General features: G+C 36.5%; 1 long non-coding RNA gene across 1 annotated transcript; it reads left to right on the top strand.

The window, feature by feature from the left end:
• The first annotated feature begins 10,739 nt into the window (after positions 1-10,739).
• On the top strand, positions 10,740-15,638 carry LOC128920242 (uncharacterized). Its single transcript, XR_008470351.1, has 4 exons — positions 10,740-11,209; positions 14,766-15,116; positions 15,178-15,348; positions 15,413-15,638. It is a non-coding gene; the product is annotated as an uncharacterized LOC128920242 (long non-coding RNA).
• The last annotated feature ends 12,143 nt before the right edge of the window (positions 15,639-27,781 follow it).

The following is a 27,781-nucleotide window of genomic DNA, read 5'->3' as shown; positions in this document are numbered from 1 at the left end:
CTGTCCATACTTTGGAAATGGATGTGAAAACGCACTACACATATTTTTTGAATGTCCGCGTTATGAAATTGAGAGATCCCAACTAGAGGAACTCCTAAAAGTGTGCCTGACTCCAGGAAATATCGTACCGCATATGCTACAATCGCAACTCGTATGGAACCGAGTGAGCGAGTGGACAGCAAAAGCTGTAATAGAGTTAAGAAGGAATGAGTGGCAACGTAATCGAGAGAGACGGATGGAGAGCGAGGAATAGTAGAGCCAACTGGATAAAGCTTACCCTTGCGATGAAATGCCTAGCGGTGGTACCGTAAGGGAAAAAACGAAAGCGATAGGAGACGGAGTTTAGGGTTTAGTACGTAGGCGTCCTGCTTCATAGTGAATAGGATGAATCGTGCATGCCGTTTCCGATATAACGGTATCTTTTGAAGATTGGCATCCAATCGACGTAGCCAAATATTGTAGTAAACACAACAAAAACATTTTCATTCATGAACGCAGGCGCACATTCACTTGGCAAAGTTGCTTCATTCATAAAAGCAGAGCCATATACATCTCCCCGCGCATGCCACGCCAACAAACGCCTTTTCGCGACGATGACAAAAATCATAAATTGAAGATTTTTCTAATGTTCCCTCAGAAGGAAAAGTTGCAACGCCGCAAAAACCTAGGGAGAAAAGTGGCAACATAGCCCTTCAGTCGATTTTAAATATTTTTCAGCAAAAATTCTGTGGCTCGCACAAATTTATGTCGATATGTTTGCATGCTCATACATATTTACGACAAGCCGATTTTCTACCAACAACGCAATGTAGCGTCGCGCAGGCGGCCATCAATTTTTCGACACATCGAGCTTTACAGGGCCGTTTCAAGTGATCCCGCCGTAAAAATAATTGCGCTTAATATGCGTTGACAAATATTGAAGTATTAATGATGTACCTACACAATTAAATACATTTTACTACTACATTTTACTATACTACCAACATATTAAATCATATTTTAAATAATTACTATTTATTTTTGTAAGAAACAAGGCATAAAACTTAAAGACATTACATGTTGGGCATCTGGGCCTTTTTGCCTGCGTACGCTCCACAATCATTACAACGTTTTGAATTGAAAACAAAAAATCATAGGCTTCGGCTATTGGTTGACCGTGGCAACAAAGATTTCACATGAAGCCATGAGTGCACATTTTTACATTCATACATATATTGAATGTTGACAAATTGACATATGTACACAATTAGAATGATTCTTTGATATTTGTTCACATGCACACATAATTACAAATGCGCGAACGTTTATGATTTTGAGATATTATAGAAATTATTCATGAACAAAGTAATTAAATATATACATACATACATAGATCATATATATATTATTTTACATACATATATAATATTTTTAGTTTATTATATATTTCAAAGGTTTTTATGGAATTAATAATGAGGTAGACATTTATTACATATGTGCGCATGTCCTTTAATATCAAATATAAACAAAATATCTATAAATTACATACATATATACGTGTATACAAGTCGTTTGCGCATTGTATATAACCGAATCTGTAAACGTACATTTATTAACATTGAAATTAACACAATTTTTCTCATTTAAACATGAAAACGCTCAAATCTGTTATTTTTGAGCCCTCTAATGTTAAGCTACATGTGGTGAAATACGCTTATAGAAACGAGTACCCCTTCGAAAAGCGGACTTTGGCAGAGAATGTCAATTAGACCCCTTTCACACAGGCAATTTTTGTCGCGGCAATTCTTAATTTTATAGGAGAGGGGGCGACGAGGAGAGGAGAATCGCACCGACGTAATTCGTAACAGTTCGCTGCTACGTAACAGTGTTGCATTTGCACACATTTTAAAATTAATGTTTACAATATTGTAACGAAAATGGCACCAGAACAAACTAGAATAGACAATCGAAAGCGATAACTTGCTAGATGTATCTAGACATCGATATTCGTAGTTGCCAGAATGTTCGAGTGACGATAACATGCTTACAATCGACTATATAAGGCCTGCCGGGCTGGCAGCAAAACACAGTTCTGATAAGAGAGTTGTCGAGTGAGGACAATTCTAAGGAGAGAGTTGTCGAGCAAAGTGTAAACAAGTTATAACTTAGAGTTGTAAAGTAGAGTATTGAGTACTAAAGTGTTAAGTTATAAGGAATTTGAAATAAAGATTAGTGTATAGCCATTAAAGTGTGACTTTTATTTGACAATCCAGTGATCGAACTCAGGGTAGAGTTTTAGAGTAAACGACAGATTTTGGAAATCCGTTACAATTGGTGTCAGAAGTGGGATTGCCAAATAAAACTGCAGAATAGATAATGGCTCAGTTAACTGAAGAAGACATGAACACGATCTTGTCGCACATATCGTCACAGCTCCAGGCGCAGGACACACGATTAACAACAAAGTTGTCCCAAATAACAACGCAAATATCAGCTCAATTTTCTTCACAGTTAAAAAAGCAGAAGGAAAGTCAGTCCAGTCAGATGAACTCATATATAGCCGATGTGTCTTCACAGCTGGAAGAGCAGGAGGAGGATTCAATGGATGTGGCCTCAAATAGAGCAGAGGTGTCAACACAACTCGTAGTGCATGGGAAGAATATGTCCACACTGTTGGAAGCGAATCAGACCTGTATGTTAAGACCTTTAGAATCGCATGGAGAGATTTTGTTAACACAATTGGAAGTGAATGGGATATCCTCACAGTTGAAAGAGGAGGAGTCGATGGAGGTGACCTTAAAAAGAGAAGAGGTGTCAGCACAGCTGGAAGTGCATGGAGAGGGTATACCATCGCAGGTTTCGGCACAAGTGTCGACACAGTTGAAGGAACAGGAGGTACATATGTATATCGACGCAGGTGATCCCAGAGAAGACAGATGTGTCATGGACAAAAGATTATGATCTGAAGGAGGAAGACTCTCAAACGTCCAAAGAAAGTCCAGAGAAAGAAGAAAAGGCTGCAGAAACTCTAGTCGCAAAGGCACAGTGCAAAAGCTTCAAGTTAGTGGCTGGTTGCTTATATCGGGTATGGAAAAGTAAAGAAGGACAAATCTCCCGATCTTTCATGGTTGGTCGGAATGAGAGATTACCAAAAGTTCACTACGAGATGCACAAAGGTCCAAGTGAAGTGGACATAAGAATCACGGAAACCTTGGGAAGGTTGAAGAATCAGTTTTGTTTGGTTGGTTGTCGTAAATTAATGGGAAATTGCATTGCAAATGAGGTGACGAGTTCCAAGAGTCATGGTCAGATGAAGCAGTACAGTTCGGAACGCCATTTGAGCAATTTGCCATGGTTGTAGCTGGTCCATTACCTACCAGCACATCGGGAAACAGGAGTGGTTTGATGGCTAGGACGGAGAAAACCCCAATTCGTAGTAAAGAGACTGACGAGATGACGGACGTGGATATCAAAAGTTTGGAGATGTGCCAGAAGCTATGTGTCCGGAAAATAAAGGGTGATTTTTTAAGAGCTTGATAACTTTTTTTAAAAAAAAACGCATAAAATTTGCAAAATCTCATCGGTTCTTTATTTGAAGCGTTAGATTGGTTCATGACATTTACTTTTTGAAGATAATTTCATTTAAATGTTGACCGCGGCTGCGTCTTAGGTGGTCCATTCGGAAAGTCCAATTTTGGGCAACTTTTTCGAGCATTTCGGCCGGAATAGCCCGAATTTCTTCGGAAATGTTGTCTTCCAAAGCTGGAATAGTTGCTGGCTTATTTCTGTAGACTTTAGACTTGACGTAGCCCCACAAAAAATAGTCTAAAGGCGTTAAATCGCATGATCTTGGTGGCCAACTTACGGGTCCATTTCTTGAGATGAATTGTTCTCCGAAGTTTTCCCTCAAAATGGCCATAGAATCGCGAGCTGTGTGGCATGTAGCGCCATCTTGTTGAAACCACATGTCAACCAAGTTCAGTTCTTCCATTTTTGGCAACAAAAAGTTTGTTAGCATCGAACGATAGCGATCGCCATTCACCGTAACGTTGCGTCCAACAGCATCTTTGAAAAAATACGGTCCATTGATTCCACCAGCGTACAAACCACACCAAACAGTGCATTTTTCGGGATGCATGGGCAGTTCTTGAACGGCTTCTGGTTGCTCTTCACCCCAAATGCGGCAATTTTGCTTATTTACGTAGCCATTCAACCAGAAATGAGCCTCATCGCTGAACAAAATTTGTCGATAAAAAAGCGGATTTTCACATTTCGAACCGAACACTGATTTTGGTAATAAAATTCAATGATTTGCAAGCGTTGCTCGTTAGTAAGTCTATTCATGATGAAATGTCAAAGCATACTGAGCATCTTTCTCTTTGACACCATGTCTGAAATCCCACGTGATCTGTCAAATACTAATGCATGAAAATCCTAACCTCAAAAAAATCACCCGTTATGTGAAGCTGCATCACATCCACGATCCGATATCATGGTGGAAAGATTCATCCGAAATTTGGAAGAGCATTTTAGAAAGCTGGTGGACAGGTATCGTCACAGATACAGAGGACGTCCACATATCCATGTTCCTGGAATCAACGGCGTTGACAACTGCGAGGATAATTTTTGGTTACTGATTGATTTAAGGTTTAGGATTAATGCTAATGGAGAAAGAAATGCTAAAGAAGACAACAGTGTCCTAGAAGACGAGATGAAAAGAAGAAATGCTAAGGGTTTGGTTCTGGAAGTATGTCTAATCGGGACTATCAGACTTAAGTGGAGGGCAGTGTAACGAAAATGGCACCAGAACAAACTAGAATAGACAATCGAAAGCGATAACTTGCCAGATGTATCTAGACATCGATATTCGTAGTTGCCAGAATGTTCGAGTGACGATAACATGCTTACAATCGACTATATAAGGCCTGCCGGGCTGGCAGCAAGACACAGTTCTGATAAGAGAGTTGTCGAGTGAGGACAATTCTAAGGAGAGAGTTGTCGAGCAAAGTGTAAACAAGTTATAACTTAGAGTTGTAAAGTAGAGTATTGAGTACTAAAGTGTTAAGTTATAAGGAATTTGAAATAAAGATTAGTGTATAGCCATTAAAGTGTGACTTTTATTTGACAATCCAGTGATCGAACTCAGGGTAGAGTTTTAGAGTAAACGACAGATTTTGGAAATCCGATACAATATTGTAACGAAAATGGCACTAGAACAAACCAGAATTGACAATCGAAATCGATAAATTTCCAGATGTATCTATATTCGTAGTTGCCCGAATGTTCGAGTGCCGATGTATCGCTTACAATCGACTATATAAGGGCTGCCGGGCTGGCAGCAAGACACAGTTCTGATAAGAGAGTTGTCGAGTACGGACAATTCTAAAGAGAGAGTTGTCGAGTAAAGTGTAAACAAGTTATAAGTTAGAGTTGTTAAGTACAGTAAGAAGTAATAAAGAGTTAAGTTATAAGGAATTAGAAATAAAGATTAGTGTATAGCCATTAATGTGTGACTTTTCCCTTGGTCGCCCCCTCTCCTATAAAACTAAGAATTGCCGCGACAAAAATTGCCCGTGTGAAAACGGTCTTAGCAACAGAAGTTGCCTGTGTGAAAGTGGACATATAGAGAAGGTTCATGGTGTGCCGATTGTCACACTGGTCCGCTTTTCGAAGGGGTACTCGTTTCTATAAGCGTGTTTCACCACATGTAGCTATAAGCGTGTTTCACCACAGCTTAACATCATAGGGCTCGAAAATAACAGATTTGAGCGTTTTCATGTTTAAATGAGAAAAATTGTGTTAATTTCAATGTTAGTAAATGTAAGCTTACATATTCGATTATATACAATGCGCAATCGACTTGTATATATGTATGTCTATATGTAGATATTTTGTTTATATTTGATATTAAAGGACATGCGCACATATGTAATTATTAATTCCATAAAAACCTTTGAAATATATAATAAACTAAAAATATTATATACGTAAATGTAATAATAATGTAATAAAAATATATTTACATATACATATTTATTTACTTTGGTCAATAATATTTTCTATAATATTTCAAAATCATAAGCGTCCGCGCATTTGTAATTATGTGTGCATGTAAACAAATATGAAAGAATAATTCTAATTGTGTACATATGCAGAGAACGTGTAATATAGAGAAGGTTCATGGTGTGCCGATTGTCAAAGTGGTCCTCTTTTCGCAGGGGTACTCGCCAAGATGAGCGTGTTTCACCACAGAAAATTATTAGCGTGTTTCACCACAGGTTTAACATCAGCGCACTCGAAAATAGCAGAATTGAGCGGTTTCAGTGTTAAATGAGAAAAATTGTGTTAATTTGAATGTTAATAACTGTACGCTTACAGATTTGCTTATATACAGTGCGCAAACGACTCGGTGTATAATTTCATTTGCATTTAAAATCAAAATATATACGTATACATATATGCAAAACTTTATGATTTATTCTATAAAATGCTTTGAAGTATATAATGAAATAATTATTTTATATACATATGTTAAAATACATATGAATATTTATTTCCTTTGGTTATTAAAAGTTTCGATAATATACCAAAAGAATAAAAGTTGGCGCATAATTTGTAATTATGTGTGCATGTAAACAAAATCGAAAGAACCATACGCATAATGTTTGTAAATTTGTTTACATGCATATGTACGTAAATATGTGCCTTTGTTGTAAAATCTTCGTTGCCACGGACAACGAATGGCCGTAAATTGTGATTTTTTGTTCTCAAGTCAAAGACTTGTAATCAGTGGCACGCGTTCGCAGGCACAGAGGTCCAAATCCCCAACTAATATTATTGTTGATTGTTTTATGTCTTGATTCTTACAATTATTCATTTATAGTACATTAAAATTTGACATCATATATTAGTAGAATATTTAAATACATTTAATTATTTATATTTTCTAAGTAGGTCAATACTATCCAATACATATTTAACGCAGTTATAATTACGGAGGGATCACTTGATTCACCGTTTGTAGACATGGCATGCGCAGGGAGGTGTGTATGGCGTTGCTTTTATGAATGAAGCAACTTTGCCAAACATTGTATGTACATCTTTCAAAATTCGAATTGTCTCGTTATCACTTATCAGTGAAGGTCATATGCACACATTGTTACATATGCATATATGTACATAAATATGTTTGAATGTCATTGACGAACAAGTAATGCATACACAAACTTACATTCGCATATGCGTAAGATTGTCAACCATCACAAAAAATCAAAAGCATTTTCTACAAAAACAACAACCGCCTCAAACGCATAAGCAGCGAGTGTTGTAGTAAATACAACAAAAACATTTTCATTCATGAACGCAAGCGCACATTCAATTGGCAAAGTTGCTTCATTCATAAAAGCAACACCATACACATCCCCCGCGCATGCCATGTCCACAAACGCCTTTTCGCGACGATGACAAAAATCATAAATTGAAGATTTTTCTAATGTTCCCTCCAGAAGGAAAATTTGCAACATCGCAAAAACCTAGGTACAAAAATGGCAACATAGCCCTTGAGTCGATTGTAAATATTTTTCAGCACAAATTCTGATCAAAGTCTCGCAAAAAATTATGTAGATATGTTTGCATGCTCATACATATTCATACATATTTACGACAAGCCGATTTTCTACCAACAAAGCAATGTTGCGTCGCTTTGGTGTCGCGCAGGCGGCCATCAATCTTTCGACACATCGAGCTTTACAGAGGCGTTTTAAGTGATCCCTCCCTAATTATAAATGCGTTAATTATGTATTGTATAGTATTGACCTACAATTAGCAAATACATATAATTAAATTTATGTATTTAAATATTCTACCATTGTATTATGCCATATTTCAATGTACTACGATTGATTTCTGTAAGGATCAAGACATAAAAATATAAACAATAATATGACTTAGGGACCTGAACCTCTTCCCTTCTAACGTGCGACACTGTATTGACTTGAGAACAAAAAATCACAATTTGCGGCCATTCGTTGTCCGTGGCAACGAAGATTTTACAACAAACCATGAGGCACATATGTACATATTTATGCACATATGCATGTAAACAAATTTACAAACATTATGCGTATGGTTCTTTTGATTTTGTTTACAATTACATATTATGCGCGAACTTTATACTTTTGGTATATTATAGAAAATTTTAATAACCAAAGAAAATAAATATACATACATATGTACATATATAGTATATAATTATATTGTATTTTAGCATATCTATATAAAATAATTAATTTACTTCAAAGCATTTTATAGAATAATTAATGCATTTTTGCATATGTACGTATATATTTTGATATAAAATATAAACGAAATCATATACAGAGTCGTTTGCGCATTGTACATAGGTGAAACTGTAAGCGTGCAGTTCATAACATTGAAATTAACATAATTTTTCTCATTTAATACAGAAAATGCTCATTTTTGCTATTTTCGAGCGCGCCGATGTTAAATTTGTGGTGAAACTGGCTTATAGATTTCTGTGGTGAGACTGGCTTATAGCGGCAAGTACCCCTGCGAAAAGAGGACCACTTTGACAATCGGCACACCATGAACCTTCTCTATATTTAACGTTCTCTGATATACCTCAGTATATACCATTGTATAAACCTACAAGTAGATGATCTAAAATATATATAAAGAATTTGCGATACGAATGCAATAGAATGAAGGAAAACGCAAGACATTTCGCGAGGACTTACGTCGATAAATACTACTAAATCGACTCTTGGCGCGGGTTGTCGTGCAGATTTTGGTACTATGAACAACAACAACTCAAGGCAATGGACGCGGGTTTCGTGGTACTAAAAAAGACCCAAATCTACAATGTCGAGTTGCCGTGTTATACTACAATATTTATTACTTTTAGTAAATTATTAGTAATTTTTTTGTTTGTCGATATTAGTTGGAATTAAATCCGTTTGACTAACTGTTTATATAGGTCGGAATATAATATGAGTCTGTGGTTTTGTCTTTTTTTTTTTTAATTATTGTTCATAATTGAATGTAATTTTCATTTGATTTGATATTTTGAAAGGACGACTTTTTTTTGTTAGAATTAGTTTGTACGCTTATTATTGTTTTTTTGTGCTTTTAAACCGTTTCGTGTATCAGGTTTAGAACACTTTTCTCCACCACTATTCTTTTGATAGAGTTTTTTAGTTAAGATTTCGCTGTGGGTGACTTTTATATGTATTGTTATTGCACAGTAGATTGTTTAGATCGTTATTTCTTGAACTATATATATACTAAAAAAAATTGGTAAAGCGCCTATATTGCAACCTCAGAGGTGGTGAGGAAGAGTAATACATACGCAATTAATTATTGTTACGAATGAAATTTTTCATTAAAATATTTCGATTTTCAGTACGTTTATTTAAAACTCTGTGTCGAAATACGTAGTAAATCGAACAGGTGATCTCAGCTGTGAAAAATTTCCCGTTATCCAGCTGATTCTTTTGCTACTTATAGGCATATACAATGGTATATACAGTAAAAAACCTTTTATTGTTTACATTAATTTTCATCTTTTAACACACCACCGAGGCGTACTTGGGTTGTGTGCTACGCTTTTTTGCTACAATTGTGGAAATTAGGGTGTTGTGCTAGCGTTTAATCTTCACAAAACTTTAAAAGCCCGATGAACAGTACTTAAATAATTATTAAATAAAATACATTTTTTCATTATTATTGGAATTATTTCGGATATTTATTAAATTTTATGGTGGTATTAAGTGTTATTTACTGATAAGTTAGTTACATTTTATGTACAAGTGTATAACGCGATTCAACCCAGCAAGTCATGGGTACCAGAGAGCAGCTTCGGGTATGTTCGAGTGTGTTCAATCACACTAGCTTAAATTCGGTACGAGTGTGTCGTAACACTCTTCAAACACGTGTTCGATCGAGTTTAGAACCCGAAGCGAAAATAACGCAAACGAACAATCAAGACGGTCCTATCTTCGAGTGCAAGCAGCAAACTCGGATTTTATGTATATTATATTTTCGGGTGTGTCGTGTACGTGTTGATTATGATCGACACACTCGAGTGGCACTCGAAGACCAAAAAATAATAGATAAACATACGTACACACATATGTATGTATGTTGGCGTCGGGATGACGCGTTCTGTCTTAGCTTTTTTGGTTGAATAATTTGAATATTAGACGTACATAGTACATATTATAAAAGAATAATTCAATTTAAGAATAGAATTCACTCAAAACTTATTTTATTTATTAATTCATAAATGATAAATAAAAAACATTTCATTGCACTTAAATGTTTTAATTTTTTTTAAATCACAAATTTCAGGTGTAGACCAGATAAGGTGTTTGTGCCATTGGAAATGTTCTCACAACCCGAATTTTCTATCGTTGTCATTATGAATTATAAAAAGTAAACAAAACAAACAAAACCAATAATCGTTGACAATCACTACGCAATAATAGCATGACTGCCAATTACATACATACATATTCTGAAATTTTGTGCACACTCGTGTGTGACTCGATCACATTCAATACGATCGGGTTAGAGTGCCAGCTCGTTCACAAACGAGTGTCAACTCGGCACTCTGTTAAAACAAGCATATATGCCTGTGTTTCGAGTGTCGCGAAAGGCTCGTTCGTTTTGAACATGTCTCCAAGCGATCAATACGTGTATTCATACCGAAAAGTTTGATCAAACAAAATCAGAGTGGTCATTCGAGTGTGCACGAAAATGATATATCCGTTGCAGCTCTCTGATGGGTACTGAAACTCCAACACATTCAAAGAAATTTTAATAACACCACTACATACACACATACACAACAAAGGGTAAAATGTGCATAAACATTTAACTCAACTCTTCTCTCATACAGCACACTGAATGATAGAAAGAAACAACCAAAGTTCTCGTGTTTGAACAAGTTTTGTTTTGAGCTATATCATGGCTGCTTGTGAAGTATTATTTTGCGTGTTTTATTTAATTCAGTGATCTGCAGCCTAATTAAAGTTTAAATTTTTGAAGCGCGCATATTTAAATAAGTAAAACGTAAAATAAAGGTTTTCTAAAGCCAAAATATGGAATTGAAGAGGGTGATACAGAAATAGTTCATTGCACTGTCAATTCGAAGCACGCAATAGAAGCTACGCCAACAATGGTCAACATCAATGGCGAAACCATTGAATACGTAAATAATTGTTGAATATAATAATATTATCTTGCCTTAACCCTTTCGGGACGGAGTTTTATTTGAAAACCGGAAATAGTCTCAACAAAAATTTCTGCTCATACTGAAAGATTGGGCTAAAAAATTATGTCCTGCATACTCAGAAATCCTAAAATCGTCCTTTTATCAAACCGCAATTCCTTGAAAATACTCCTAAATTGCAAATCAACGAAATACCAGTCTGCAAAATCGCCAAAAAAAGAGCTATAAAGAAGACTTTCCAGATATTCAAGTCGCTGGAGGTACTGCACAGGACTTTAAAAGATTTACGCGACTACGAAAATATCTTTGGTGAAGCAGGTGATTTTCGCCAGACTATTCCTGGATCAACTGTTGCTGACGAACTAATCACATTCCTAAAATCATCTCATTTGTGGCGACACATAAAGAATCGCCAATTAACAAATAACATACGAGTGTTTTCCCAACAATATCATACTGCGATTGTAGAAATAGTTAACGGGTTTCTGTCATTTCATGGCTTCAAAAGAGGAGCTTATTCATCGTGTTTTTCCTGGCGTGAAACCATAATATAATAAACATAAATGGATTGAATGACCTATATTGGTGGTAAAAAAACAAGGATCTCTTTAATGCGACAATTTAGAATTTCGTTTAAGGAGAGTTGACACAGCTACAAACCAGGATGACGTATTCAATTATCCCACAGACTATTTTAAATTGCTGGACTATCCCCACTCACTTGCAATTAAAAGTAGTGTGAGTTGTTATCATACTGCGTAACATAAATCAGCATCAAACTTTGCAAAAGAACAAGACTGGCTGTGAAGAAGGTAATCAATATCGTCACCAAAGCCAAGATAAAGCCAACTATGAAATTTGGTCATTTGTTACTTTCTCCAATATACGATACAAAAAATCAATGTTTTACAAATTATGATGATTTACGCTTAACACAGATCTACAATAATGTCTATCAATCATTTTAAAATTTAACTATAACGTTTTCGTATTTATGCGTAAGAATTTTTTCTCTGCATTGAAAGATTTACTAATTTAATGTATACCTTAGCCACAAAAACATGTGGTCGGGTCTGCTAGTATAATAATATTATCTTGCCTTAACCCTTTCGGGACGGAGTTTTATTTGAAAACCGGAAATAGTCTCAACAAAAATTTCTGCTCATACTGAAAGATTGGGCTAAAAAATTATGTCCTGCATACTCAGAAATCCTAAAATCGTCCTTTTATCCTGGGGCATATAATCCCAATAAACATTTACTGTGGGATATAAAATCCCAATAAGAGTTTTTGACGACTATTGTAAATTTGAGAAATAAATAAAATCTTAGAAAAATAGCTATATTGTAATGAAATTTCATATTTATTTGAGTTGTTATTAAGATAATTTTAATGTAATGTGATATAACTATTAATTTAATTTGTGGAAGGGTCCAAAACATTTGTAGCACAACGCGTTGTTACAGCCAGAGCAGATCATTTTAGTTCGCTTTTCGATTCCAAGTGAAGTGCAGCGGACGCAGCGGCAACGCTTCTATTGCTCCACTGGCAAGTGATCTCCAACGTTAAGGCTATCAGTTTTTGAGCGTTTAGGAGTTCTTCCTCCCTGTCGACGAGGCATCGTCTCACGCCTTTTATTTCCTTCGAAAATCATTGCTTCAGCAAGGGGCACAAGAAAGTCTTTTAGTGATAACTTTTGCTTCTTATGTTCAGTATAAACAATCCATGAATTTGTGACGCTAACCATTAGTAGCTTGAAAAACACCTTTTTCCACCACTTTTGAGATTTGCGATTGAAATCATAAATGGTTGTCTTTTGGTCGGCCAAGTCGACCCCACCCATAATTTTGTTATAGTCACTGATACATTTAGGGCATTTAATTTTCTTCTTCGATCCGTTTTTTTGCTTCCTCTCAACGTCTACAAGCGATGGCTTATGACAATTCGAAGCTAAGAGGACTTCTTTTGAATCCATCCATCGGGCAGCCAAAATGCCACCAGAGCTGATTTGAAGCTGACTTTCTCCTCTTGCCAACTTTCCAACAAATTTAGGTATATTCTTTCTGTTTTGCATGTATGTTCCAAGTGTGGGATATGGGATAGTTTCTAATAGTTTAATTGAGGTAAAAAAGCGGTCAAAGGCTAAACAAACTTCCTTCTCACGAATTGAAGAAACCAATTTCAAAACGACTTTTTCTCCAAGAGTGGTAGGTACAGACTGTACAGCGTTTGCTTCCTTACCAGTATAAAGATTAAAATCGTAAGCGCATCCTGTCTTTGAGTCACATCGCATCTAAATTTTGATTCCGCGCTTTATTGGTTTCATTGGCATATATTGCTTCATAGTTGATCTACCTTTGAATTTTACCATGCACTCGTCAATAGACTGAAATGAACTTTCACTTCGAGCAGCTGCAAATGTTTGTTTCAGACATTGCACAACATCGGAGATATAATAATCTCTGCAACTGTCGGCGGGCTTACTGCAGTCATTGAAATTTAACTACGATGACAATAATAAATAGCGATCTCGCGATAAACACCTTTTTATAACTGAATTTCCCATCGATGGATTTTTGCTCCAATAGTCCTTCAGAGATGGCAACTTATTATAATGCATAATCAATGAAACGCCCAGAAATACCAAAATTTCATTAGCATCGGTTAAATTTCGCTTTGACTGAGCCCGACGATTCATAGCTGTCAGACGCTGATTAGTACATTCAGCAATTCGAATGCACAAACTGTAAGGAAATATCGTGGAAAACACTTTGAACTCGGTGCAATCGTGAGCAAAATCAAAAAGGATTTTGCAGTCTCTCTCCGTTGGGATTTCATACTTTGGATTAAAGTTCTGAGAATCGTCCGTAGCAACATTTACCCACTGGGCAACTGGCAGTATATCGCCGTTTATTTTTGTGGGCTTATCCGCCCCATTGATGTTATCGTCAGTTTCTGATGCAGATTCAGTGCTTTTGGAACTCTCAAGCAAATATTCACTCCCAGAGTCCTCAAAATCAACGTCCGAGTCTGACTCTTCAGACATACTACGCTCAATATCCTCCTGAGTTAGATACCTTTTCGTCATCTAAAAAACATATTGGGACAAGTTATCCCACGTAAAAAACTTATTGGGATTATATGTCCCAATTTTATAAAATGAACTCTAACTTACCCTATAATAGCAAAAAACACCACTAAACAATTAAATGTAACAAACCGAACACTTTTTTATGCAAACAAATGCAAATTTTGTTGATCACGCTTTTATTTCGACCGATTTCAGCAAATTAGTGAAGACAACTGATCAAATTTCACGTATATTGCGAAATACTTTGTCATGTGGCGTCTATGCGCTGAAATTTACCGCTATCTTTTTGTTTACAATTAAAAATATACACTTAAATCTGTTTGTGGGACTAATTATATAGGCAATCGCATGCACAGTAAAGAAAATACGAAAATTAGAAATTTGGTGGGATGTATTATCCCAGTAGTCCCGAAAGGGTTAAATTCTAATTAATTTTCCACACAGATATTTCAAACCTCATATGGCGCGTTAAAGGTACGCAAACTTATTGGTGTCACTTATTGTAGCAGCGTAGAACTTTCGAAGCGATGGAATATGTGCTGCAAGCAAATCCAAAACTATGGACGCAAACGCTGCTACATGGAACACAAATCATTCACACACCAGATATTACGTTTAATGTCACTTTTTTGCGTGCAATTAAACCTTTTGGTCAACACAAGCACGAGAATTGGAACGACATGGCGTGTTTCAACTGGGTTTTGCCAATGAGCTAGAGGGCAAAGCAGTTTCAGTATCTTTGAGCTTACCGGCACTAAGCCGTGCCATTAGCAGCTAAAACACAGAAATTAAAGGGTAAATTTAAGTGAATGTTTGTGCTCATAAAAATTTAAAAACTTTTTGTATGTTTAATTAGGAGGACTTTTTTGATTCATTTTCACCTTGTATTGAGGAACCATAACGTTGTTGTATCGCTTTACAAGGACATAAATTCACCGAAATTAGTTCAATGGAAATACTACAGCAAGAGCATGGATGTTAAGACTTGAACGGTGCCGTGTTAGATTTAGAATTCCTGAAACATAAGGTAATTATTACCAACTTTTATTACAAACTTTATAAAAATTCTAATTTTACTTTATATTTTATAGAAACCCTCCTCCCAGATGAATCTAGTACTAGTGAAATTAATGAAAGAACAGATCTTATAAAAACTCCGAAAGAAACCAAAAGAGTCCTCACATAATGTGCGCAGCTTACACTTCCAGACCGCACGGGGTATTTGACATTTTCCACTCTTCCTCCAGCCTTTGTCCGATAGCAAAAATTGTTCAAATATTCATTTTCACCTACTTTATACATATATATATATAGTGTAGTACGATAATATATTTATAAAGTAAATATAATAATAAACAACTAAATGGCATGATATTTTAAATAAATATGTAATATAATTAATGATTTTGTTATTAAATTCTCATTTGGGATTTTGGTAGAACTAACCGAAAACAGAGGGTATAGTTTCTGGGCTTTTGTGGGTCGCAGTACTGAAAGTACACGTGGAGTTTTGGTTCGCAGTATTGGGTCTTTCATCCGTGATTGTACCAATACCATTCCCCAAATTGTGCAAGAGGTATATATACATTGCTAAATGATGAATGTAATGTGCAAGAAAGGGATGAACGATCACACGTACACAATAGTTTTGGGTACTTTTGTCAATTCGCCCTTAAGAATGGCATAGAAACTTTCATTGAAACTGCGGGTACCGCTCCCTGGCATTTCACCGGAGAATTCGCCGGTACCTGTCTTGCGGGGAACTAATTTTTAAAAATTGTGTTAAAATAAATACATCCCTGGGTTGGTGACACTGTATTTGGCGCTTTCAAATTTTAACAAATTTAATATTACTATTAAACAATTTGAATAACTTTCACTAAATAACCTTGAAAGAATATGTTTGTCTGGTTCAAGATAGTTCTTGGCAAACTTTTCAAGCATTGGCAATGTCTTCCATAGATAGTCAGCAATCTATTAGACATTGTATGGAAATTGATATAATTGAAAACGATTTCCTTCAGAGAAATTCATTTTCATATTTATATGGTTATACTAGCGGACCCGGCTACACGTTTTGTGGCTAAGGAATATATTAAATTAGTAAATCTTTCAACGCAGAGAAAAAATTCTTACGCATAAAGACGAAAACGTTATAGCCGATAAATTTTAAAATGATTGATAGACATTATTGAGGATCTGTGTTAAGCGAAAGTCATCATAATTTGTATAACTTTGATTTTTTTAATCGTATATTGGAGAAAGTAACAAATGACCAAATTTCATAGTTGGCTTTATCTTGGCTTTGGTGACGATTTTGATTACCTTCTTCACAGCCGGTCTTCTTCTTTTGCAAAGTTTGATGTTGATTTATGTCACGCAGCATGATGACAACTCACACTACTTTTAATTGCGAGTGAGTGGGGATAGTCCTGCAATTTAAAATAGTCTGTGGGTTAATTGATCAAAGATCAAAAGATCCTTGTTTTTTTACCACCAATATAGGTCATTCAATCAGCCATTTATGTTTATTATATTATGGTTTCATGTCGGGAAAAACACGGTGAATAAGCTCCTCTTTCAAGGCCATGAAGTGTCAGAAACCCGTTAAGAATGTTATGAATCCATCGAGATGTCAACTGCGTCGCTACCATTTTCAACTATTTCTACAATCGCAGTATGATATTGTTGGAAAAACACTCGTATGTTATTTGTTAATTGGCGATTCTTTATGTGTCGCCACAAATTAGATGATTTTAGGAATGTGATTTGTTCGTCAGCAACAGTTGATCCAGGAATAGTCTGGCGAAAATCACCTGCCAACAGAACCATGGCTTCACCAAAAATATTTTCCTTGTCGCGTAAATCTTTTAAAGTCCTGTGCAGTACCTCCAGCGACATGAATATCTGGAAAATCTTCTTTATAGCTCTTTTTTTGGCGATTTTGCAGACTGGTGTTTCGTTGATTTGCAATTTAGGAGTAATTTCTAGACCGAATTGCCGTTTGTCTGCCTACTAACAGGTGCCAAGTCGCCCCTATTCCCATTATAACTGGGCGTTGAAAATGAATGAAATGATGAAAATCGGTTCAGGAATTACCTCAACCCTCATGTACTATATATGCTGATTTTCGTTATTCTATTGGACTTTATTTCAAATTGTGTGTAATAAAATTACATCAATAAATTGCGAGAGTATAAAATGTTCGGTTGCCTTTCCCTACTTGTTACAAATTGTTTTGGGCTATCGACACAGCCTTATACAATTGAACAATGATAAAAATATTTTAACAAAGCAAGAATACTGTCAAAATATTATTATTTTTTGTTTTGTTTTTTTTTTTTTTTTATAATTTTGTTGTCAATTCAAATAAAATCATCTTCTTGTTATCTTCCTCACAATTTTTTGATATATACTTATTTTCTAATCTTTCCCTTCTTCTTCTTCTTCTTCTTAACTGGCGTAGAAAACGCTTACGCGGTTATAGCCGAGTCCACAACAGTGCGCCAAGTGAAGACAGGTCCTTCTGTCCTTCCACCGGAGTGGAGGTCTCCCTCTTCCTCGGCTTCCACCAGCGGGTACTGCATCGAAAACTTTCAGAGCTGGGGCACTTTCATCCATTCGAACAACATGACCCAGCCAGCGTAGCCGCTGTCTTTCCCTACCCTTCCATAAATAATTCAAAATTAAAATTAGCCAGATCGGTTTGGCCCTTCTCGACTTTTCGAGACTAACGACACAAATTGGTTGTATGGGTGATTAGAAAATTGTGGATTTAAGACTTTTTCAGGCAATTTTTGTAAATTTTCTCTCCGTAAGAACCATCCCGATACCCCTAAAAACATTCTAAACAAAGAATTTGCGAAATCGGTTAAGCGGTTCTCGAGTTATGCGCTTAGCAACACATTTTGCGATTCATTTTTATATTATAGATGTATAATGAATATTTTAAAATGCACAATTGTTTGCTGTCTTTAACATTATTCGAGAAAGGGTAGATCTCTGAAGACACCTATACTTTTACAAAATAAAAAGTGTAGGATTCGTCAAACTTAGTAAAAGCTCTTGAGCTTTTTATAAATTTCATAAAAAAACTTATATTAGTATTAAATGACGGTTTTGATTCTTGTTACCTTGGACCCGATGGTTTGAAATGCCTATTCAATAGGATCATAACTTATTTTGTTTTAAAAATGTTTAATAAGGAGGCAACCACGTATCATTTCAAGCTTATAAAACTTTTGTGTACTTCCAAGCTTTGCAATTCAAAGTATTTTAAATTAAATTGTTTGTAATAATTTAAGTAAAAACTAGCAAAAATGGATTTTTTGCTAATTTTGTGCCAGTTAAGTTTAAATAAATGTGGCCAAAAATAACGTACCACAGAGAAGTACTTGTATGAGAGCTGTATTTTATTTTCACCACTTATGAAATATCTCATCTACATTTAATAATTTTTTGGCAATAATATGGCACACATTGATGTTAAAATCTTCTATAATTGAAATATAGTATAAATAAATAATTTCGCTTTATATAAGAGAGCTATATACATAATATTTGCTATTTTATGACTAAAGTTTTACTAAAATGAAGTACTCAATATATACAGCACTGCGTTTTTCCAAGATGGCGGCTATCTTACCACCGAGAATTCCCCACGAATAAGATTTTCTACTGTATGTACTGTGATATATACGTTCTCTGGTAAAAACATCTGGCTAAATGAGCCTCAATCCCCGATGCTCCACCAACATCAATCCCGGAAAACGAAAAACACCATGGGCACACACCATTCCCCACATTCAACATACGCATCACTAACACGCTACATTCACCACACTCACCACCACCTACAATCCACACCATACATCACTCACGAGACATCTACGAGTATACAAAAGGGATCGACCGACGGACATCTGGCACTTTTTTTTTGATATCATCAGCGATCATCAACACGCACGTTTTTTTCGTAATTTCCGATAAACGAGCATCTCGGCGGCCCAATATTTTTTATATTTTTTATACATAAATTTAATAAATTATAATTCAAAATAATTATCTATTCAAAACGTTATACCTTTAAATCCAAATATCCTTTGGTGAAACCCTTTCGAAGGGAATGCGTTAAAGTGTAAATTGAAATAAACGAAAAGCAAAGAAGCAAAAGACAACACCACTTATTTTATTTCTTCGGTATTTGTAAAAAGGTGAGTGTAAGATTTTAGACATGGTCCTTCGAACCTAAAAGACAGGCACCAATGAAAATTAAAAATAAAACATTAACTCAGTGACCAATAAATAAAAACAACACATGAAGTGAAGTGCAATATAAAAAATACAAAACTAAAAGTTTAGTGAAGCTCCAGTGAAACAAATGTGCATATTCTGAGGAAACATAAAAAGAGGCCAAATACAAAATTTTTGTGCGTATATACACAGTGTGGTGATATTACAAAATATACCTTGATAAGTACAGTGTTAAGTACAAGAAGAGAAGAATAAAGTGGAGTGCAAATTAATAGAGAAGGTCAGTGACCCATAAAATACATACATATGAAGAGAGTGTAAGGTGAAGTTCTGTGCGAAAAGGAAAAACTACAAAACATAATATAAATACATATACCCAAACAAAAAAAAAAAAAGAAAAAAACAAAAACGGGCGCGAAATTTAATACAAACAGAATAATCACCACAAAAAACGCAAAATCAACTCAACTAATTGGAGCATCAGGAAAAGAGGAAATTAGCAACAACTTCGCCACATCCCAAATTAACACCCACACGGACTTACACATCTATCTAGCCAATACCCAATACCCCTGAGGAAATTCAAAGTGAGTGTATCCATTTCATTTTTGGGACTAAAATTTTCATGTATATATGTATGCTTATACGGTTATATTACATAAAACCAGTAATTTTAATCCGTTTAAACAGTACCAAAACAAGGCTTAATATACGGTTAAATTCAAGTACCGATATTAAGCAAAATTAAGCAGTTTTTTACACTCAATTTCTAAATATATAGATTTCCATATACATAAATTGACAAAGTATTAATAGCCTACAGATGCTCAACTTCGTGTAAAAACACTCACACTCACACAAAAAAAAAAATTCAAGTATTTACTTGCAAATTTCTCACGCAATACCCCTTTTGTTTCTTAAAACACAAGCAGGATTGCACCAAAAGTGAGCAAAGGCAAATAATAAAATTCACACAAAAGGAAAATAAATCGAAGCATACAAGCGTAAAAACATACATATATACATACTCACTTCATTCCTACATACACATATATATGCATACATATTTGATATAATATACAAGTCGATTAATATACCAACTTATTCGCGCATAACTGCAGACGAAATTTACCTTAATTTCTCTCTTACCAACCACTTATACATACATACATATTCGCACATAACTGCAGACGAAATTTACCTGCATATAACGAATTAGATTTTTACATATTTCATCATTTCTCTCTTACCAATCATTTATACATACATAAGGCGTAAAACCACCAGTGTTATTATACCCCACGTACACTGGGAAGAATTATTTATTAAAGAAAATATTAATTTGGAAAAAAAATTTATTATTATGAAATTATTACTAACAAATTATAAAATTCAATAAACAGCGAATATATCAAACATATAACAAACAAAGCTGTCGGTTAAATCAACAGAAAAACAATATATACACGTACTTCGAAAAAAATAAAAAAATAAAATAAAATAAATAAATAAATATATATATATATATATATATGCGCACTTGTACACATTTATATACATAAAAATTCAAAGTCCTTATTGGCGAATTTCACGTAGTTCCCCTTGTTCTTTGTCAAACAAAAACAAGCAGGACAACGAAGAACATATAAGAGCATTATTATATGCACATACATAAGCACATATCGTGCACACATATGTACAAAGGGCATTGACCCTTATAATCACGAGCGCGCTCATATACAAGGGCATACGGATAATTCCGTAACAAAAAAAAAAACGCGATAAACAAATACGATAAACGCGGCATTTAATAACTTACGGAAAAATAACTCTTATTTATATTTAAAAGAGTTTTCGGTCACGACAAATCTCAGTTTACACTGAAAGAAAATATATATATATTATTAAATAACATTTTCTAAATGAACATAGATTCAAAAGACTCTAAATCAACTCAGAGTTTAAAAATTCCTAAAATGATTACAGACGATAAGAGTCCATGTACACCGGCAGAAGCTACACGCTCAAAGCAAGGTACTACAAAACCGAAAAGGGGGAAAGAGATGTTGTACTCTAAATTCATTTCTGAGAGTGACTGTCTAATAAGATACTGCACTCGATTTACATCTTCGCCGATGCAAAACAACTCTGAATCGGCACTTGAAATAAAAGGTCAAACAATTGAAAATTTTTGGACACGTCTCCAAGCGGTGTATGACTTAATAGTAGAAACTGATGATTCAGATCTACCAGAAAATTTTAAATCTTCGGCTTACGCCAAATATGAAAACTGTTTAGACTAGTATGTAGACACAAAAATTATGATCTCAGATCAATTAAAACTTTTGAAGTCAATCGCGCCTACTCCCAGAAAAACTCCCTGATGCTGCGTTACTACGATGGGAACAGTCACTAGACGATAGAAGAGTGATGCCCACATGGGAGCAAATGAAAAAATTCCTCGCTGCTCAGTACGAGATAGCTGAGCGAATGGGCAGCCAAAATATGAATGTAACTAGTCTTCAAAAGGAGTCGAGTAAAAACTTGCTTAAACTTCAAGCCAGCAAACATATCCAATACAATACACACGTGAATAAAAGTCACTCCTTTGTGTCAAACCAAGCCAACAAATGGCAAACAGTATGTGAAATGTGTAAGGGGGGTCATAAAATAAGATCTTCCGAGAGATTTAAAAAACTATCCGTCTCTGATAGGAACAATCTCGTCAGACAACATAAACTTTGTATTAATTGTCTGTCGAATGCTCATACGACTAAAGACTGTGAAAGCAAATTTAATTGTGTGTATTGTCAACGAAGACATCACTCATTGCTTCACATTACCAATTATCAAAATACGAAGCAAAATCAGTTTCATAAAACCACGGGGTTAGTTGCTACAACCACATCAGGTAATCCCGAAATAAGGGAGGAACAACCAAGTTGCTCTAAAGCAGCAAAAATTCAAGCGCTTCATTCGGAAAATGAAAGCAAAACTCTTTTACCCACTGCGGTCATCACCATTGAACATAAAGATGATATATTCAAACTAAGAGCACTAATAGACCAAGGCTATCAAAGATCTTTCATATCAGCAAAAGCTCAAAATCGGATAAAATTGCCAACCAAACATTCCAACTTCCAAATTTCAGGAATGGGCGGAAGAGTAGTCCAAAGCTCTAATAAAATCTGCCCCATTACCCTAATTTCACCCCTAGCGGATAAGCGCATTCAAGCTGAAGCTATAGTCTTACCGCAACTTACAAACATGCTTCCTAGATACAAAATACAGAGCAAGCATTGGGATAAAGTTTTACACCTAAAACTAGCAGATCCCAACTGCAATACTCCATCACAAATAGATATTCTATTAGGCAGCGACCTTATACCGCAAATCATACTAGAAGGTGTTGAAAAAATTTCAAACACCCTTCTAGCTCAAAACACAATATTCGGTTGGATACTGAGTGGGCTAATTACGGAAACAGTTTCCACCATGACAACTCAAGTTGAAGAAATTTCAAATGAATGCCTTAATTCACAATTAAGAAAATTTTGGGAGTTAGAAGAACTCCCCCCTATACCACTTAAAACCCCAGAAGATCAGTATTGTGAAGACTTTTACAAAGCCACAACTACTAGATCAAGAAATGGTCGGTACGTCGTACGACTACCATTCAAACAACAATTCCCCAACACACTCGCCTTAGGTCACTCTCGCACCTCTGCAATACAGCAGTTTCTAAGTATGGAAAATAACCTACTTAAAAAGGGCGAAATCAAACCAGAATATGATGAGGTCTTAGAAGAATACCTTCATTTAGATCATATGGAGGAAGTAAGCCCATGTGAAAAAATAATTAACGGCAAATACTATTCATTTTACTTGCCACATCATGCGGTAGTAAAGCCGGACAAAAAAACAACAAAAGTAAGAGTTGTCTTCAATGCATCGAGATCCACTAGTTCGGGGAATTCCCTAAATGACATTTTATTTACGGGACCGACACTGCAGCCGGACCTAATACTCCTCGTTCTAAATTGGCGTTTATTCAGATACGTATTTAACGGGGACGTTGAAAAAATGTATCGACAAATAGTCGTACATGAAAAAGATCAAGATTTTCAACGAATTATTTTCCGAAAATCTCCCAATAGTCCACTACGCGACTTTAAACTAAAAACAGTTACCTTCGGCGTCAACTGTGCTCCATATCTGGCCATTCGTACCCTCCACGAATTGGCAGAAGACTCAAAGTCAGAATTTCCTCTGGCAACCGATGTATTAAAAAATCATACGTATGTTGACGATATTCTGTCTGGAAGCCACAGCCTTCCACAAGCATACGAATCACTATCACAGGTCATAAAAGCTCTCAAAACTGCAGGGTTCCCCTTAAGGAAAATCGCGGCAAATCACCCAAATATCATAAAAAATATACCAATAGATAATTTGTTGGATACCAATTTCTTTATATTCGAAAAGGAAAGTACAACAAAAACTCTAGGCATACAATGGAATGCGATATCTGATCAGTTTTCATACACTAGAGATTCAATATCTGCATTATCCGCCAAAACAAAGAGAAACATTTTATCCTCTGTGGCAAAACTGTTTGACCCCGCAGGATGGCTTTCGCCAATTATGATACAAGCTAAAATCCTGATACAAGAATTATGGCTAGACGGAACCGACTGGGACGAACAAGTGAAACCTATTCGCTTAGAAAAATGGTTCCAGTTCGCTAACAATCTCAATGACATCTCGCAAATCCAAATTCCACGGTGGGTAAACTACTCACCCGAATATAAAGTTGAACTACACGGCTTCTGCGACGCCTCTGAAAAGGCCACCATCTATGTGCGCACACAAAACGTTACCGCAACCACAAGCCACTTACTAGTAGCCAAAGCAAAGGTGGCTCCTTTAAAGACGTTAAGTCTACCACGACTTGAGCTCTGCGGCGCGCTGCTACTAGCCAAGCTAGTATCCACGGTGCAGACCCACTTAAACATGGCAAGATACAAATTATATCTTTGGTCCGATTCCGAAATAGTAAGAGTTGTCTTCAATGCATCGAGATCCACTAGTTCGGGGAATTCCCTAAATGACATTTTATTTACGGGACCGACACTGCAGCCGGACCTAATACTCCTCGTTCTAAATTGGCGTTTATTCAGATACGTATTTAACGGGGGCGTTGAAAAAATGTATCGACAAATAGTCGTACATGAAAAAGATCAATATTTTCAACGAATTATTTTCCGAAAATCTCCCAATAGTCCACTACGCGACTTTAAACTAAAAACAGTTACCTTCGGCGTCAACTGTGCTCCATATCTGGCCATTCGTACCCTCCACGAATTGGCAGAAGACTCAAAGTCAGAATTTCCTCTGGCAACCGATGTATTAAAAAATCATACGTATGTTGACGATATTCTGTCTGGAAGCCACAGCCTTCCACAAGCATACGAATCACTATCACAGGTCATAAAAGCTCTCAAAACTGCAGGGTTCCCCTTAAGGAAAATCGCGGCAAATCACCCAAATATCATAAAAAATATACCAATAGATAATTTGTTGGATACCAATTTCTTTATATTCGAAAAGGAAAGTACAACAAAAACTCTAGGCATACAATGGAATGCGATATCTGATCAGTTTTCATACACTAGAGATTCAATATCTGCATTATCCGCCAAAACAAAGAGAAACATTTTATCCTCTGTGGCAAAACTGTTTGACCCCGCAGGATGGCTTTCGCCAATTATGATACAAGCTAAAATCCTGATACAAGAATTATGGCTAGACGGAACCGACTGGGACGAACAAGTGAAACCTATTCGCTTAGAAAAATGGTTCCAGTTCGCTAACAATCTCAATGACATCTCGCAAATCCAAATTCCACGGTGGGTAAACTACTCACCCGAATATAAAGTTGAACTACACGGCTTCTGCGACGCCTCTGAAAAGGCCACCATCTATGTGCGCACACAAAACGTTACCGCAACCACAAGCCACTTACTAGTAGCCAAAGCAAAGGTGGCTCCTTTAAAGACGTTAAGTCTACCACGACTTGAGCTCTGCGGCGCGCTGCTACTAGCCAAGCTAGTATCCACGGTGCAGACCCACTTAAACATGGCAAGATACAAATTATATCTTTGGTCCGATTCCGAAATAGTTCTAGCATGGTTGGAAAAGCCACCACATGCGTGGAAAACGTATATTTCTAACAGAACGTCTCAAATACTTGACCTAGTGGGATCAGCCACTTGGAGACATGTAGCCAGTGCAGACAATCCAGCTGATCTAGGTACAAGAGGATGCAAACCTCTGCATCTCGCCACCACCACCCTATGGTGGAATGGCCCCAGATGGTTAACAGAATCTCCCGATTCTTGGCCACAATCGCTCATGCGAAACATAATAGCCCCAGAAAGTCGAAAAATCGACACTTATCTTGCAACACTGGATGATACTGACATACTTGAACGATTTTCATCGTTCCCCCGGGCACTCAGAGTAGTCGCCTATATGCTCAAATTCATAGAGCGCCTCAAATTGAAAGTCAAAGGATTAACTTATCCCTTATGCGATACATTGACACACCAAGACCTACAAAAGGCAAAGGTCGCTCTTATCACCTCTACACAAACGCGCTACTTCAGCCGCGACATATCCTAGCTAAGAGAATCGAAGCCGATTGATAAAAGGAGCTCACTTTTAGTCCTAAACCCCTTTCTAGATACGAAAGGTTTGCTTCGTGCGAATGGTCGGCTTGCTAATTCAAGTCTGACTTATAATGAACGCCATCCTATAATTATACCAGAAAAGTCTGCATTTGCCACCCTATTCATCGCATATATTCATATACTCATGTTGCATGCTGAACATCGCCTCATGCAACATATGGTTCGCCAAGAATTCTACATACCCCGACTTAAGCCCCAAATAAAGAAGTGCATTTTCATGTGCAAGATCTGCACTATGCATAAGCAGAAGATGCGAACGCAGATTATGGCAGCACTTCCACCTGAACGCTGCAATTTCGCTCTGCCTTTCACTACTACCGGTGTGGATTTTGCTGGGCCTTTTCAGATAAAGGCGTCCATGCTAAGATCACCCACGCTCATGAAAGGCTATGTGGCTGTCTTTGTGTGTTTCACGACAAAAGCAGTCCACCTTGAGCTATGTACTAATCTGACGACGGACGCCTTTCTCGCGGCATTTGCTCGCTTCGTCGGACGACGTGGCTTCCCCTCAAAAATCATGAGCGATAATGGCAAAACTTTTATTGTAGCTCAAAGAGCGACAGAAAGACAATTTGTGGATTTCATGAAACAAGTATCACCCGATATTGTGCAAAAATACGCTCCACAAGGTATCAATTGGCAGTTTATTCCTCCAAGCGCTCCTCTTATGGGTGGCCTATGGGAATCAGATGTAAAAAGCTTCAAATCTCATTTTAAGAAGCTGTCTGGCAACTACAAATTTAATTATGAAGAATTCTCAACATTGTTAACCAGAATTGAAGCCGTTCTCAACTCACGGCCTCTCGCTGCACTCTCGCAAGACCCCTCAGACTTCACTGCCCTCACCCCTGGGCATTTTCTTAAAGGAGCGCCCATCCTGGCCATACCTGATCCTGGCGTGGAGACGCTCTCCTTACAAAACAGATGGGAAAGAATCAAAATTCTCCATCATGAATTAAGTCGCCGATGGAAAGAAGATTATTTAAAGGACCTCCACAGAAGGTACCGGTGGAAAACACCACAAAAGGCGCCTCAGCTTGGGGATTGTGTCTTGATCAATGATGATTGTCTTCCCCCCACAGAATGGCGGCTTGGTCGCATAGAGAAGCTGTACTACAGCTCCGACGGTCATATTCGCGTAGTCGATCTCCGCACGCAAACTGGAACATTAGCCAGGCCGCTCGTTAAACTATGCCTTTTGCCAACAGCCGATAAAACCGTGACATAAACCGTAAATAATAAGCCGATAAAAAACCGCAAAATAAACCACAAATAATAAATTAACACAAGCAACCAAATAACATAAAGGGTCGATCCACATGACGACTCGCACATGCCACACCAAGTGGCAACAATGCTTATATCAATATATTCCACAAATATATAATTAACATAACCTCTTCTATAGAAAAAGATGGATGTTGATGGGTCAACAGCACCAATACCAACCATGCG

Source organism: Zeugodacus cucurbitae, chromosome 3, assembly GCF_028554725.1.
Source record: "Zeugodacus cucurbitae isolate PBARC_wt_2022May chromosome 3, idZeuCucr1.2, whole genome shotgun sequence".
Classification (NCBI taxonomy): domain Eukaryota; kingdom Metazoa; phylum Arthropoda; class Insecta; order Diptera; family Tephritidae; genus Zeugodacus; species Zeugodacus cucurbitae.
The sequence above is the reverse complement of the archived record's forward strand: the minus strand, read 5'-3'. Positions and strand labels throughout refer to the sequence as shown.